The following is a 16225-nucleotide window of genomic DNA, read 5'->3' as shown; positions in this document are numbered from 1 at the left end:
AGGCAGCTACAAATATCTCTGAGGTTCAAGGAAACTCAGGTTATGGCCCCTGATTCCTTGAAACTAGTAGAGAATGTCAGTGACCTCTGTGTTAGACACATGGGATCAGGGGCTGACTTGTTGGTCACAACAGGACATAAGCCTGCCCATTTCCTAGCCTCTTAAGTAAGGGCCCGATATGGAACTTGGGTGGGCAGTGAATTGTCCCTGGTGGGAGAGAAGCCTTCTCCGGCCAGACTGGGAAGCACTATCCCTGGGTAGGGGAGGGCAGAGGAATGCAGCTTCTCCAATGTGGCTTGAGTGCAGAGGCCTTTGCTCTTTGTGCCTATGCCAGAAGCCCAGCGAATTCACTAAAGAGCACAGCGGGGATGAAATGAGCGTTTAAAACCAAACGCTGCGCGCCTGTGGGCTGACTGTCCGCAGGGAGAGGCTGAGCGCAATGCACCAGGGAATCCTATGCCCTAAGATTTGACTTAAAACAGTATTCACCCCTGGCGCACTGGAGCTTTCTCCAGGTTCCTGTTTCAGCAGAGTGGGCCTGAAATGCTGAGCACCCTAAGCTCCGGTTGACTTCACAGGGAGCAGAGCGCTCAGCTTCCCTCAGGATCAAGCCCTCTCCTGTTTGGCACGTCTAGGAAATGACCCTTGAGACTAAGTTATATGATAGGGACTAGCCAGTTCTGTGTTTCCTCGTGTGCTAAGCAGTAACACCTGTCCTGAGTCTGCAGAAGTCAAAGGCAGTCTGACTTTCACAGCCAAAAGCTTAGTTATTTCTCTGTCTCTGAGTCAGGCTGCAGAAACTTCATCCTAGAAATACTAAACCCAACAGGAGAGAGGTGCCTGAGGGAAGATTAAGGATTAAATGGTGCTTAAACCTTCCTGGGGAGGAAAGGGTGCAAGGAACTCTGTTGTCCTCATCCCTCTGCGCCAGCGTTGCTGCTCAAATAGCAGGAACGATCTCTGTCCTTCTCCCCTCTCAGACGGCAAGTTGCTGGGGGCTCGGGCACCAACCCTGCATGGGTAGGGCTGCAGATCCAGCATCTGCTGCAGGCAGGCTGCTTTATTGGGAAGGGCACACTGCACCCTTAAAGGGTGTTGCTGCTGCCGCCCGCGTACAGCCACTCCCACCGCTCTCCGAAGGCAGGCTCAAGGCAGGCCAGCCCAGAAGAAACACTGCAGGATTTGCCCCCTTCACTACAATCCTAGAGCCTGGGAGGCTTCCAGCTCTGTTGTCACTAAGCGGAGGCCAGATGTTCTTCCTGTAGTCACACGGATAATGATGGCATGAATGTCCCTACGAATATGACAAGGCCCATCTACCCAGTGTTGTCATCCTTGCCATATCCTCCCAGTTACAGCCTGAAATCTCCCACCACGGGCTTTCTCTGGCTCGCTGAAATAACCTTAGCAGAGTTGGACGCACAGGCTCTGCAGCTGCTTAAACCTCACATATGTGTCTCTGGCCCTCCACAAACTTGGCATGGTGCTGATTAAGATACCAGTGGGTACAAGCCCGTCCTGATGGGGTTGTTCAAGTGAACAGCATGCCCCCACAGCCCTTGCACTAAGGATGAGGAAACTGACACAGTGAGGAATTCTTTCAGGAAAATACAGGCCCAGGTTTTGTTGTGCACCTCTGAAAACAAAGCCCCTTCTTTTGGCACCCAAGCCTTGCACACTTTGTTCATTCCCTTTAAAATTCCTCCACTGCAAATCTGCATGCAAGGAATGCAGCTTCCTAGGGGTACCAGAGCAAATGGGGTTAGGACATTTGTGAGACTGGAGGTGCGTGCTTATGTCTGTGATGGTGCTGGAAACAGCAATCATCTCTGGTCAGGCTTCTCCCAGGGGAGCGAAACCATTGCAGTCATTTTATGGTGGTGTGAAGGGAATGCTTTAGCTCTTACGAAATGTCCAGGGTGAGACTTCCAAGCCAAAAATGAGAGCACCACCCGTTGTATATTGACCCACCTGTGCACTTTAAACTTTGACACTGTATCATATGTTATGTGGAGAGTAGGCTTTGCTTGTGGGTATATTTTCTCTCACTTCAAATAAGTCTCTCCCCCTGCTTAACCTGTTAGATTAGAAGGTCAGTCTTCTGACCATTGTGAATGCCGTGCAAGATAAAATTGCGATAAACCCAGGTGCAGCTTCTTTGTATTTTCACATGCTGTTTTCTTTGTCTTGCATATTGTATTGCATTCTGGGCATCTCATTTAGTGAGAGTTCTGACATCATGACCTAATTCTTACAAGGCTGCTGTCAGTAGTTTAGGCTCAGAATTTGGCCATTGTGCTCTTCCTGAGAAACTATAGCCATGAGTTTTGCTGGAACCACACACAAAGCTGTGAGCTCCCCCTATGGGTCTGCAGCAGCTAATCAGCTTTCTTCCTTGCATTTCCATGGGTGCCATCTAGAAAAAGACAATCAGTAGGGGACAGAGGCTTGAAGCTATGAAAGTATTGAACAGTGGGAAATAAAAGCAAATTAAAGACAAATTCCACAATAGAGTTTTCCATTTTTAAAATCCATTATTTCATGCAGTTGGTGCAATTCAAGACATCCTTTCCCTCTCACTTTCAAGGCAACTTTTCTGTCTCTCCCCCAGTGCTGTCAAAGACAATTTAAAGGTTGATTTCTTTTTTGGTTTGTTTGGCTGTGAATTTCATAAGACTACATAATTTTGATCTACACCAGGTTTCTGATGCCAGATTGCAGGGAGATTGGGCGGGGGTGGGGGAGGGAGATCTGCTGAAAAGCAGCTGTTATACCTCAGACATATAAATAATCATTTGAGACATTGCTCCATAAGGTTAACTGTATTTTTAAATTTGCAACATTTCTTCTCTCTGAAAGCAAATTCAAATGTTACGGGCCAGATCCTGTGCTGGTGTTAAATCAACACTGGAGTAAGTGGGGCTAGGTCAGTCTATATTCTTAAGCTCTTTGGACGCCTCCTCATCTCCCATGCTAAGGAAACCACGTGATTCTGGCTTCAAACCTAGTTGTCTGTGTATTTTCCAGGAAGGAAGGATAAATAATTCTGCTGCTGGATGGTGCAATTCTAAGCCATAAAGGCCAGCTTCTAGGAAGAGTCTTGTTAATGGCTGATTGTTGTTCAGAAATACTTCCTATGTTCAGGGATGCACTTACCCCTTCTGGTGTGTTGGATATATAAACTGTGAATGCACTGTTTTACTCCTATAAAAGTACCTTTTATTCTACTGGTTGAATTTATGTCTGCTTTTGTTGTTTACATGAACTGACTGGAAACACTGAAATGACCCTATGCATGCATGTCTTGTCTGGAAACTTGATGTACTTTTAAGCTGTGTATTTTTATAAAGCAAAACTGAATTTAAAACAAAAGAAGCACTGTGTATTTCTCCAACCCACTGTAAACTATCCTAGTGAGAAGGTTCTTTACTGTTCATGTTTGATTGCAGTTCGAATCACTTCTAACACCCCTCTTTTCTGCGCCACTGCTGAGCTGACACTGCCAGGTTTGATAGTGATAAATGTTTGCTAGGTCTAGCATAAAACTTAATACTGAACTTGGCTTTGCGGGCAACAGAGGGCTCTACACTAGGTAGAGGCTAAATTCCCCTGTACCTATAAATCTATGGTCTGAGCCTACTTACATAAAGCTAAAGGAATAATATGTCTTTTGAACACTTACTTATTTTAGGGTTTTATACTGATCATAGAATATCAGGGTTGGAAGGGACCTCAAGAGGTCATCTAGTCCAATCCCTAGGTAGATTTTTGCCTCAGATCCCTAAATGGCCTCCTCCTCAAGGATTGAACTCACAACCCTGGGTTTAGCAGGCTAATGCTCAAACCACTGAGCTATCCCATCCCTCCATCATGGGAAGCATCTGAGCCCCTTCCACATAAAATCACTAATGAAATCCTGAGTGAACTTCATGGAGTCTCTAGCACATCTCCTTTTTAGAGGTCAAAATTCTGCTTGGAGTAGGTTTGTGGGTTCTTCCTTTTCTTCTGGGGGGAGGGAGGGGTGGAGTTGGTCAAGGTTTGGGTATAAACAGGGTGTTTGATTTATGAGCATTACAGAGTAGAGTTTCTTTCTCAAAGAGGAAGGCTTTGCAATGTAGGTCAGTGAGAGTCTGAATTTGCCTGCTTTCCTCTGGAAAGTTGTTCCTTTGCGGGATCTCCTTGCTAGAGAATGCTTTGTCCTGGGCTGTGGGAGCTGCATTGTCCCAGAGGAACGCAGCTGCCATGGTAGTTCATAGATGGAAATTTGGTCTTTGGTTGAAGCTGGAGCTAGCTTGATGAATTGCTTTGAAAATGAGAACTCAGACCTTAAACTGGTGTATCAGAAGCTCACGGGGAGCCGCTGGGGAAACTTGAGCACATGCCTGATGTGCTCGCAATGGCCTCTGTCATGGAGAAGGCAGAGAGATTGTACATCGTCTTCACATTCAGCTTTGGATGCAAAGAATTACCATAATTCAACCCAGAGGTGCAAACCCCTGGAGCCCTGGGGCCAGGCCCTCATTGGGGATGAAGTTTCCTAGCAAGCTGGAGGTAAAGAAGACATTTTTTTTAAACTGATGCTACTGATTATCCAGGAAGCAAATAAGATCCTGAGGCACTCACCACTTTGACCAACGGGGGCTGTGAGTCTTCAGTGGAAGATGGAGACAATGACTTGGCCAGCTCTTTGAAGTATTTCTCCTTTCCACCCAGCATCACTTTGGTCTTGCCCAGGTTCAGCTTGAGTCATCTGCTCCTTGTCCAAGAGCTGATCTCTTGTAGGTGTGCTGACATTTTAGTAGTGGTGGTGATTCCATGAGCTGAGAATGGGCTATCTAGTTGAGTGGCAGTGGCAGCATACTCTTGTTGTCCAAGCCCATAGCTTACCCTGAAGTGTCATTCTGTGTGATAGCTGCTAGGTTTTCCCATCCAAGAGTTACCCTGTCCTCCAGGTCTAATTTTAGTTTTAGATTATTTTTATTCTTTTGTTATTTTCCCTTAAAGTCCCGGTGAGAGAGCATAGGGTTTGCAGATCTCCTTTGTAGCATCAGTTCTGCCTCTAGAGTTTTGATGGGATAGGATACAGGCAACGTGATTGAAACATACGCATCGCTACACCTGCTGCATCATTCACTTTCCATGATGCAGTGGGGTTGGAACAGGAGGATTTATAGATCTGGTGCATCACCCCACACGGTGTGAAACCAAATATATTGTTTAGCTGAAAAACACAATCATGTTATGTAGATCAAGGTTGCATCAGGGTCTGCTTTGTGACAGGAGTCACTACCCTTTCTATATAACACACTCATGCCATTTTCTAAGAAACAAAACACAGAATGTCCTAATTGCATTGTCCCCGTGGGAGGCTTGAGGTGTACAGCATTGATCCACCCTGAATAACAACTGTTCAGAAATCATATTCAAGGCAATGGATTGCCTATTGTCAGACCCTTTCTACAAAGAAAATACTCCTGATGAGATCAACCCCACTTGGCACTGACCTATTTCTGTTCCTATTGAAGTCAGTGGGGAAAATCACCTGACTTCAGTAACAGCAGAGGTAGACCAACACTAAGAACTTCAGAAAATCCCATCTAGGACTGTGATATGTCACTATCCAGCTGCTATTTACTGCAATACCTATTTTGTGGGCCCACTATTAGTTCCTAGAGAGAGACAATTGCTTACCCCATAACTGAATGTTTTCACTGGTAGGGAACAGGTAGAAATATCTTCCCTGCCCCTATGCAGTTGGGAGCCCCAAAGCTGGGGAATGTAGCATGTTTTGTGAACGCTGCTTCCTGATCCAAATCCACCCTGTCACTTTTCTCTTGAACTACGGCTCATCAGCCTCCAATTAACCTCGGTCACCATTGATGTTACTATTACACCACATGTAAATGCAACCAAAAGAACCTTATTTATTCTGGAGAGGTTTGTCTTGAAGAGGTCCTGTGAAGGGACTAGGTTGCTGCTGTGGGTTCTTCTGACTGGCCTTGGGAGATCACGTTCAAAGCTGACTGTAAAACATTACAAGTTAAATGAGTTTGGGGATCTCAGCACTGTCCCTAGTCGTCCTCTGTCCCCAGAATAAAAACCTCCACCAAACCACCTAACATATTTTCAGACCTTTCTTTAGGACTGGAGTAGCAGGAGGAGCTGCAGGTCAGGATTGAGGGCCATCAGCAAAGCTGTGCAGGGAAACCAGGAGTGGAATAGCTAGGGAGGGCTGTAGGTCAGGATTGAGGTTGGTTAGCCAAATTGCATAGAAAAGGTAAGTGTACTCTGTGATTCGGTGTCCAGAGAATTTGCACATATTCCACTTTTACTTGAGAAATGTACCCCAACAACTAAGGGTATGTCTACACATAAAAGGCCGTTGGCACAGCTGTGCCACTGTAGCACTTAAGTGTAGATGCTACCTACGCCAATGGGAGGGATTCTGCCATCTGCATAGATAATCCATCTCCCTGAGAAGTGGCAAGGCTGTCGACACAGGGATTTAGGTCAGTTTAACAATGCGGCTCAGGGATGTGGATTTTCCACACCCCGAGCGACGTGGTTATATCGACCTGGTTTTCTAATGTAGACCCAGCCTAAGCTTTCATTAAACCTTGAAAACAAATCAACTATAAACCAGTGCAGTGCTGTCTGCCCGGGTCCACACACAGCCTGAAACAATCACTCTTAAGAGGTGTCAGCTGTCCCATTCATCCAATCTGAAACCTAAGGATAATGTAAAAGTCCACATTGTTAACTATTTCACTGCTGATCACTTTAGAAGAACCTCCAGCTAATGTGCTTATCCAGCTCTCCCTACGTGCTTTCAGTTCCTTTCCAGATACCTCTCCAGGTGCTAAAAGCCTAGCTACAAAAGCCTGCAGTTTATACAGTGCAGCTATATGTTGTTAGTACAGAAATCTGCAGGGAATCAAAATAGAAACTCAAGTATCAGAGGGGTAGCCGTGTTAGTCTGGATCTGTAAAAGCAACAAAGAGTCCTGTGGCACCTTATAAACTAACAGACGTTTTAGAGCATGAGCTTTTGTGGGTGAATACCCACTTCGTCGGATGCATGTGGTGGAAATTTCCAGAGGCAGGTATAAATATGCAGGTAAGAATCAGTCTAGAGATAACGAGGTTTAGTTCAATCGGGGAAGAATGAGGCCCTCTTCTAGCAGTTGAGGTGTGAATGCCAAGGAAGGAGAAACTGCTTTTGTAGCTGGCTAGCCATTCACTGACTACAATGAGGTAATGCTCACCTGACTCTGAACGGGGGAGCAAAGCCAAGAGGTAAGAAAGGACATGATAAAAGGGAGAGACATTTGCCATGCTCTTCCTCTCTCTTCCACCTACATCAACAGACACCACACCAAGCAACTGAAGCACTGATCAAAGGGGAGAGCCTGCTGAAGGGCAACCAGCCAGTCTGTGGTGAGAAGCATCTAAGTTTGTAAGGGCATTGGAAGTGTTAAGATCACTTTAGAATTCGTTTTGCTTTTATTTTATTTGACCAAATCTGACATGTTATGCTTTGACTTTTAATCACTTAAAATCTAGCTTTGTAGTTAATAAATACATTTGTTTATTCTACCTGAAACAGTGCATTTGGTTTGAAGCATGTCAGAGACTCCCCTTGGGAGAACAAGCCTGGTACATATCAATTTCTTTATTAAATTGACAAACTTATATAAGCTTGCAGCACCCAGCAGGCATAACTGAACACTACAAGACGGAGGTTCCTAGGGTTGTGTCTGGGACCGGAGATATTGGCTAGTGTCATTCGGTTGCACAATCCAAGGAACAACTTACGTGCCAGAGGCTGTGCGTAAACAGCCCAGGAGTGGGGGTTCTCACAGCAGAGCAGGGTCCAGATCACCAGTCCAGATAACACCAGAAGGTAATGTCATACTAGGAACTTCTCCATCTGGTGTGTAAGGATTATGTGTCTCTCATCCTCCTGTCCCTTGACCAGGAGAAGGTGTGTGATAGGATGAATCACAGGTATCTTATGGGCACTTTAGGGGCATTTGGCTTCGGACCTTGCTTTGTGGGGTTCCTCCAGGTGCTGTGCATCTCTGCGGAGTGTTTGGTCAAGCTCAATTGGGCCCTTACCAAGCCTGGCACCTTTGGTCATGCGGGCTGCCCACTGTCTGGCCAGTGGTATAGCATCCAGCCCTTCCTCTATCTCCTCAGCAAGAGGATGATGGGATTGGTGCTTCGAGAGCCAGACTTGCAGGTCATCTGTTGGGGTATGCCAACGATGTGTTACTCTTGGCTCAGGAGTCAGGACCTGGGGGCCCTGGCACAGAGGGCAGCTTGCCAAGACAACTGTTCAGCGGCCTTCTCTGCCTGGGTCAACTGGGTCAAGAGCTCTAGCCTGATCGCTGGGGAGTTGGGGATGGGTAGCAGGTGGGATCCCTCCCACCCACGCTCTATGTCAACCAGTGGGATGCGGGTCCGCTGTTCTATCTTGACCTTTACTTTCTGATCATCGACCATCTAGTACTGTCGGGGCACTGGGACTGGTTCTGAGCCCATCACCGGGGACCCTGGCCAGCATCGGGAGAAATATCCTGGAGTTCTTCTGGCCAAGGAAGTACTGGGTCTCTGCTGGTGTCCTGAGTCTTCCCCTGGGGAAGCGTGGACAGGGCTTGGTCTATATCCACAGCCAGAGCCACACGTTCTGCTTTCAGGCCGTGCAGAGACTCCTTTACCATGTTCATAGTCCAGCATGAAGCATGCTGGTGCACGTCTTCCTCCACCACATCCAAGGACTCTGATGCAACTGGCTGCTCTTTTATCTCCACCCGAGAAGTTTCCCCCAACATAGGCGGCGACTCTGTGGGAGCTCTGGGGCTGGTGCACCCATGGGGGAAAAATGAGAGGTGCTGAGCACCCACTGGCAGTCCCCCATTAGCTCCCCCCAAGTGCCTCCTGCCCGCCAGTGGGCCCCGCAGAACAGCGCCTCCCACCTGCCGAGATTATCTGTTTCACGGCGTGCAGGAAGATGGGGGTAAGAGTGGTGAAGTGGTATGCTCAGGGGAGTGGGCGGAATTGGGCAGGAAGAGGTGGGGCAGGGCCTTGCGGGAAGGGGTGGAGTGGGGTCAGTGCCTGGGGCAGAGCCAGGGGTTGAGCACCCCCCCGGCACATTGGAAAATTGGTGCCTGTGTCCCCCAAGACCCAGGCATCTACCAAGACCTTCTCAGGACCTGGAAGCCAGTCTCAGCAACCAGCTCCATAGTGGCCACGGAGTTGTAGGATCTCCTGCTCCATAACTCCCATCTTCATGTGCAGATGGTGGAGTCCCTCTTGATGTGCTGGAGGACGGTTCTGGTTGATGTCACCAGAATCGGAGACTTCCTGGACAACACTGAAGGAATTGGATGGACCCTGTAGTGCTTGGGCAGCACATGGAATTGCCCGCTCTGCGTGTCCCGTCGTGCTCCAGGAGGTGAGGCCGGACTTGCACCTTGGTTCTCTCTCACTTATATTGAGTGGGTCCTGCAGGATAGTGCTCCCCACCCACCCCTTGCTCACCAGCGCTCATTGTCATGCCTCTGCCCTGCGAGCCCTCCAGATGGCTCCGCTACACCACCTGAGTTGGCTGAATGCCATCCACTCGGTCTGTCTCCAAATCACGCCCCGCAAACATCTCTACATGTTCACACTCCATACCATCCATGTCTTCGCTCTTGTGTGTACCACCTGCAGAGTGTGAGGAACCCTTGTGGGCCAGCCGGTATTTCACCCTAGTCCCATGGCCTGCTGGGGATTCGATTAGTAGATTCTCCTTGAAGCCAGGAGCATGGGAGTTTGGTTGGTGCAGTTGACGGAGTTCCCCAACACCTGCCCCTTCTGCAGTGAAAGGGAGACCCTGGCACACATCTGCATAGAGCGCATCAGGCTGCAGCCCCTCTTCAGGATCCTCCAGAACCTTCTGCCGAGATCCTGGCTGCGTTTTTCCCGACACCTCTTTGTATTTGCACACCCCCTCTGAGGCTCCACAAAGTCACGAGACCTCATTAACCTCCTCTTGGCACTGGCCAAGATGGCCGTCCACTGGACCAGAAGGAGGAAACTTGACGGGGTGGGGCTCTGCGACTGAGGGGGCCTGTTTCTGGTCCCTTGTTTGATCACATCTACCAGCGGAGCTTGTATGGGCAGCGTCCAGTGACTCCTTGGACTCTTTAAGGAGCAGTGGGACGCTGTCATGGGTTCTGTGCTTAGTGTCCCTTTCTGGATCCCTTGTTTTGGGCCTGTGACCTTTGCTCCTGTCCCGGTTTTGTTATTTGTTGGCCCCCCCCACTCAATTGTGGCCTGGGCTCAATGATTCCTCTCCCTCGATTGAGGGATGGGCCTTTAGTCTTAAGCAGGCCTAGACCTGCCCCTCCCTGTACCTGCTATAGGTATACAAGGTTCATTCATGGGTTTGCCAATATTGCAAAACAGTTGCATGGGCTGGGTAAGAAAGGGAAACCATTTCAGTAGCTACCTAAATGTAACTTGGTATTTGCACTTGCAGAGTTCAAAAGAGCCCTTGTGACCACTTCTGTCTTAGCCCATTGGTGTCTCAAAATTTGTATCAGACACAGGCCAGTGCTTATGGCTTTGAGGGTAGTACTGTTATTACAGCAAAAGTCTAAGTTCTGCCAAGAGAAACCACCATGCCACCAGGAAGGATTTCTTGACAGTGGTTAAATCTATTACACCACTATCTGTATGGGAGAAAATTGGTGATCAGGGCAGTCCATGCATTCCTCCAATAGCTCTTTAGAATTAGGAATCCTGAGAGGCAACTGGACAGGTGGTTGGGGAAACTATAAGGTTCTCGGTTCACAGACTCACACAGGCCTAAGGACAAGCAGGGACATGCCACTGCCTTGTCCAGACATACTTTTTGGGAGGATAATTGCAAACACTGCCCCAAGCAGAAGAGCAAGGAACTGGTCATTCAGGGGAGTGACTGTGTCTAGAAAGAGATGGCTGCCTCCTCATTCCCCATGGATTGCAGAACAGGAGAGCAAATTCCTGGTTCATTTGCTGGAACAAGAAATGCCAGGTTGCAAGAATGGAGCAGTTGAAAGCTACACAAAAGAGAGAGAAAAATATCTCCAAAGAGATGTGAATGGGAATTAAACAGATTTTGGGAATGGGGATTTGGAAAGTTCTAATCAGAGGAACACTTGCTACGTAGTGTGACAGAGGGCAACTTCCTGCAATCTCTCAGACAAACTTCACAGACAACTTAAACTTGATTGAATGAAGTTTAATATCTTTGGGGTCCATTGTATTACAAATACAATTATTTGTGTGTTATTGTAGAATTTATGTAACTTTTCTTAGAGACTTGCTGATGTAAAACCTTGGGGAAATGTTAAGGACTTCAAAGAACTGTTTGAAACAATACATGGGCAGTGGGTTTCCTAGGAGGTACTTGGGAGGCCTTTTGAAACTATGCCCTGGGGAGAAAAACTCATTGTTTGCTGATTACCTGCTCCTCCAGATCAAAGGCCCCGATCTGTGAAAGTCAGGACTAAACTTTTAATGAGTGCTAGTTCTGAGGGGAGGCTTTTATGCACTTGTGACCATAAAGGAGGAGACTCTTTATGGGGTTTGAAGGCACCTGCCAGAGCCCATGTCCGAGTTGGCGTGATCTCTGATAAACTTATTAGCAGGTGTGTAGGTTCTTTTATTGCTTTTAATGTTTTCTCTGCAGTGCTCTCACCTTAAGAATAAATAAGCTTGCATAGAAAGGGCTATGTGGTAATTTAACTGTGTGGGCAGTTACAGCATTATTAGTCAAAGAGAAAGCAAGGAGGTCTGCTTTGACAATCTGTCTTTTGCTGGGAATAAAACAGTGAACTGTTCAGCCTTGAGATACCCTGGTCAGAAGAGAGAGTGACACATGTAGAGCAGGTTCCTTTGCTGGATCACTAAGGGGAAATACAGATGCAGTTGCCTTGAACTGTTACACACACAGGTAAAAAGCTAAACCTTTATTCATTTTTTTCTCTTCTGTTTGGGACTTGTACCTTTCTGGCTGTCATTGCAGATGATTTGTGAAGTTGCTCTGAGCTCCATTGCCCTTGATGGAACAAGTTGAGAATGGGGATGGTGTTATAATGGGAGTCACCAGATGGCACTGTTACACAGTCTTCCAAGTTCTTATTCTCAGTTTGTGTCCTGTGTACCTTCTTTGAAGAAAGGCTGTATCACTGTTAGGTTTGTAATGCAGCCTCTTTGGCAGGAGCTCTTGCAAACAGCAATAAAATTTGAAAAGCACTGAACTCACAAAGTGCAAGGGGACTAGATCACATTAATGGATGTAGCTTGAACTAGTGCTGTCCATATTGTACCTGCTGAATAGCTCCCAAGGGCTGTCGAGCTGGGATCTTTCACCAGCACTGAATTCAGATTTTAAAGTTATTAAAAAATATCTATCCCCAAGAGCTCCCCTGCTGCACATGCGTTAATTTGTTTCATGCATGCATATAATTCAGTCTGGTGGAGATTTGCCTTCACATCAGAAAGCCTTTTTAAAAGTCTGGTGCTAAATTCTGCTAAGTTCTTGGTCTTAGTTTCTAGTGGCAATGAATTCTACTGGCTGATTTTGCCTTGTGCATGAATGTCTGTATTTTCTAACACAGAAATTAATCCTTGGTGTTACTCCAGAGATTAATTTGGCCTGGAGATTTTGGTCTCAGTGGTGTATTGATTCACAGGGTGTTTGGCATTTTTTTCCTCCCATTTTTAAGTGCTGTACAAGAGCTCTGACAGGGCATCAGTATCTCCTTGCTAGGGGAGGACGTGCTGGCAGCTCAGCTATCCAGATGTTCCCACATCCTCCCTCGCTCCCAAAGATGCATCCTGCATCTGCAAAACCATAACGGTAGTGTGGAGAGAGGCAGAGAGTGGGTATGACAATACAGGGCTTTCTCTCTTCATAGAATTTTGCAAACCACTCACAGTGCTCCAGGAAAGTAAGTAAGTATTAAGCACTGTTGTGTAAAAATTGGGTAGTATCTCTTTAAATAGTATCAAGTAACAGAGTGGTAGCCATGTTAGTCTGGATCTATAAAAGCAGCAAAGAATCCTGTGGCACCTTATAGACTAACAGACATTTTGGAGCATGAGCTTTCGTAGGTGAATACATGCATCCGACGAAGTGGGTATTCACGCACGAAAGCTCATGCTCCAAAACGTCTGTTAACCTATAAGGTGCCACAGGATCTTTGCTGCTTTTAAAAAAGTATGTGAGCCCTCTCATGACACTCACTGTGTTCTCTGTTTAGAAACCAGTCAGGGCAGTAGTGTGTATATGTAACTAGGCTTTGCATGTTGTACACAGTAAGTAAATGCAGTTACTTGAACCCCACTGTGCCAGTGCGGTTCCTTCACGTTGTGCACAGGGCAAGAGTCACAACTGATCTGTTGTACAGATAGAGAAACAGAAGCAGGGAGGTTAAGTGAGTCACAGTGAGAGGCCCGCCCAGGATTAGGCAGCTCAGGTGACACTCGCACCTGCCTTCCCACTCACTCCTGCTGCACAGACTGTCACCCACGCAGCTGGGCTGCAGCCACAGCCTGCCACTGTAGTTCACGGCTGCCGGGGTATGCTGTGGTGCTGGCTGAGCAGGCTGCACCCTCCATGGATCAGGGTGGGGAAAGAGTAGCCAGGGCAACAGGCAGTGGAGATAAAGAGGACAGAGTGGAGGAGCAGGTGACCCTAGCCTTCCTCTCCCCCAGGCACTTCTCTCTACTTCCACCCCCACAAACCCAGCTTCTCCCCTCAACTACCTGCACCCAGCAACCCCCACCTATCTACCTCTAGCGTCCTCCCCAGCCGCCCTCATTGTCCCCCTGCCATCCCTGCAAACCCACCTTCCCCACGCCCCACTCACCCAGCACCCCCAACACCCCCACAAACCCAGCTTCTCCCCTCAACTACCTGCACCCAGCAACCCCCACCTATCTACCTCCAGCCTCCTCCCCAGCTGCCCTCATTGTCCCCCTGCCATCCCTGCAAACCCACCTTCCCCACGCCCCACTCACCCAGCACCCCCCAACACCCCCACAAACCCAGCTTCTCCCCCAACTACCTGCACCCAGCAACCCCCACCTATCTACCTCCAGCTTCCTCTCCAGCTGCCCTCATTGTCCCCCTGCCATCCCTGCAAAGCCACCTTCCCCACGCCCCACTCACCCAGCACCCCCAATGCCCCCACAAACCCAGCTTCTCCCCTCAACTACCTGCACCCAGCAACCCCCACCTATCTACCTCCAGCCTCCTCCCCAGCCCTTTGCCCTCAGCCGCCTTCATTGTCCCCTGCCATCCCTGCAAACCCACCTTCCCCACGCCCCACTCACCCAGCACCCCCAATGCCCCCACAAACCCAGCTTCTCCCCCAACTACCTGCACCCAGCAACCCCCACCTATCTACCTCCAGCCTCCTCCCCAGCCGCCCTCATTGTCCCTCTGCCATCCCTGCAAACCCACCTTCCCCACGCCCCACTCACCCAGCACCCCCACAAACCCAGCTTCTCCCCCAACTACCTGCACCCAGCAACCCCCACCTATCTACCTCCAGCTTCCTCCCCCGCCGCCCTCATTGTCCCCCTGCCATCCCTGCAAACCCACCTTCCCCACGCCCCACTCACCCAGCACCCCCCAACACCCCCACAAACCCAGCTTCTCCCCCGACTACCTGCACCCAGCAACCCCCCACCTATCTACCTCCAGCCTCCTCCCCAGCCCTTTGCCCGCAGCCGCCTTCATTGTCCCCTGCCATCCCTGCAAACCCACCTTCCCCATGCCCCACTCACCCAGCACCCCCCAACACCCCCACAAACCCAGCTTTTCCCCCAACTACCTGCACCCAGCAGCCCCCACCTATCTACCTCCAGCCTCCTCCCCAGCCGCCCTCATTGTCCCCCTGCCATCCCTGCAAAGCCACCTTCCCCACGCCCCACTCACCCAGCACCCCCACAAACCCAGCTTCTCCCCCAACTACCTGCACCCAGCAACCCCCACCTATCTACCTCCAGCTTCCTCCCCCGCCGCCCTCATTGTCCCCTGCCATCCCTGCAAACCCACCTTCCCCACGCCCCACTCACCCAGCACCCCCCAACACCCCCACAAACCCAGCTTCTCCCCCGACTACCTGCACCCAGCAACCCCCCACCTATCTACCTCCAGCCTCCTCCCCAGCCCTTTGCCCGCAGCCGCCTTCATTGTCCCCTGCCATCCCTGCAAACCCACCTTCCCCATGCCCCACTCACCCAGCACCCCCCAACACCCCCACAAACCCAGCTTCTCCCCCAACTACCTGCACCCAGCAACCCCCCACCTATCTACCTCCAGCCTCCTCCCCAGCCGCCTTCATTGTCCCCCTGCCATCCCTGCAAACCCACCTTCCCCACGCCCCACTCACCCAGCACCCCCACAAACCCAGCTTCTCCCCCAACTACCTGCACCCAGCAACCCCCACCTATCTACCTCCAGCTTCCTCCCCCGCCGCCCTCATTGTCCCCTGCCATCCCTGCAAACCCACCTTCCCCACGCCCCACTCACCCAGCACCCCCAACACCCCCACAAACCCAGCTTCTCCCAACTACCTGCACCCAGCAACCCCCACCTATCTACCTCCAGCCTCCTCCCCAGCTGCCCTCATTGTCCCCTGCCATCCCTGCAAACCCAGCCCCCCCTCGCCCTTTAGCTCCAGCTTCCCCCAGCCCCTGAGCTTGTCCCATCTCCTCCCCCCTCCCATAAATCCGGCATCGCGCCCCCCCCTTCGGCAAACCCAGTTTAGCCACCTAACAGGCCCCCTTCCACCCAGGCACCCCCACAAACACCCCGCCCCCAGCAGCTCTCAGCGCCCACTCCGCTGCCAGGCGTGGGGCAGCCCCGCGCCCTGCACCGGGCGCTGCCTTGAGCCGCAGCGCAGGCCCCGCGGCGCGCGCCAATCCCGGGCGCTGGCTGCCCCGCACGCGGGGCGGGGGGTTTCCCGGGCAGGGGGCGCCGCGAGCGCCCGCAGCAGCTGCACCCAGCCTGGGGGCCGCCGAGCGGGGAGCGCCCGGGGGAAGGGGGCTGCTGAGAAGGAGCGGGGCGTGCAGCCGCTCACACTCCTCCCTCCCCCAGCCCCGGGGGTCCCCTGCCCGGCAGCCGCCCTTGTCCCCCCAGCAGCTCCCCCATCCTGCAGCGGCGAGCCCGCCCCTGCAGC

Source organism: Gopherus flavomarginatus, chromosome 4 (assembly GCF_025201925.1).
Source record: "Gopherus flavomarginatus isolate rGopFla2 chromosome 4, rGopFla2.mat.asm, whole genome shotgun sequence".
In the NCBI taxonomy this organism is placed as follows: domain Eukaryota; kingdom Metazoa; phylum Chordata; order Testudines; family Testudinidae; genus Gopherus; species Gopherus flavomarginatus.
This window is presented reverse-complemented; position numbering follows the sequence as displayed.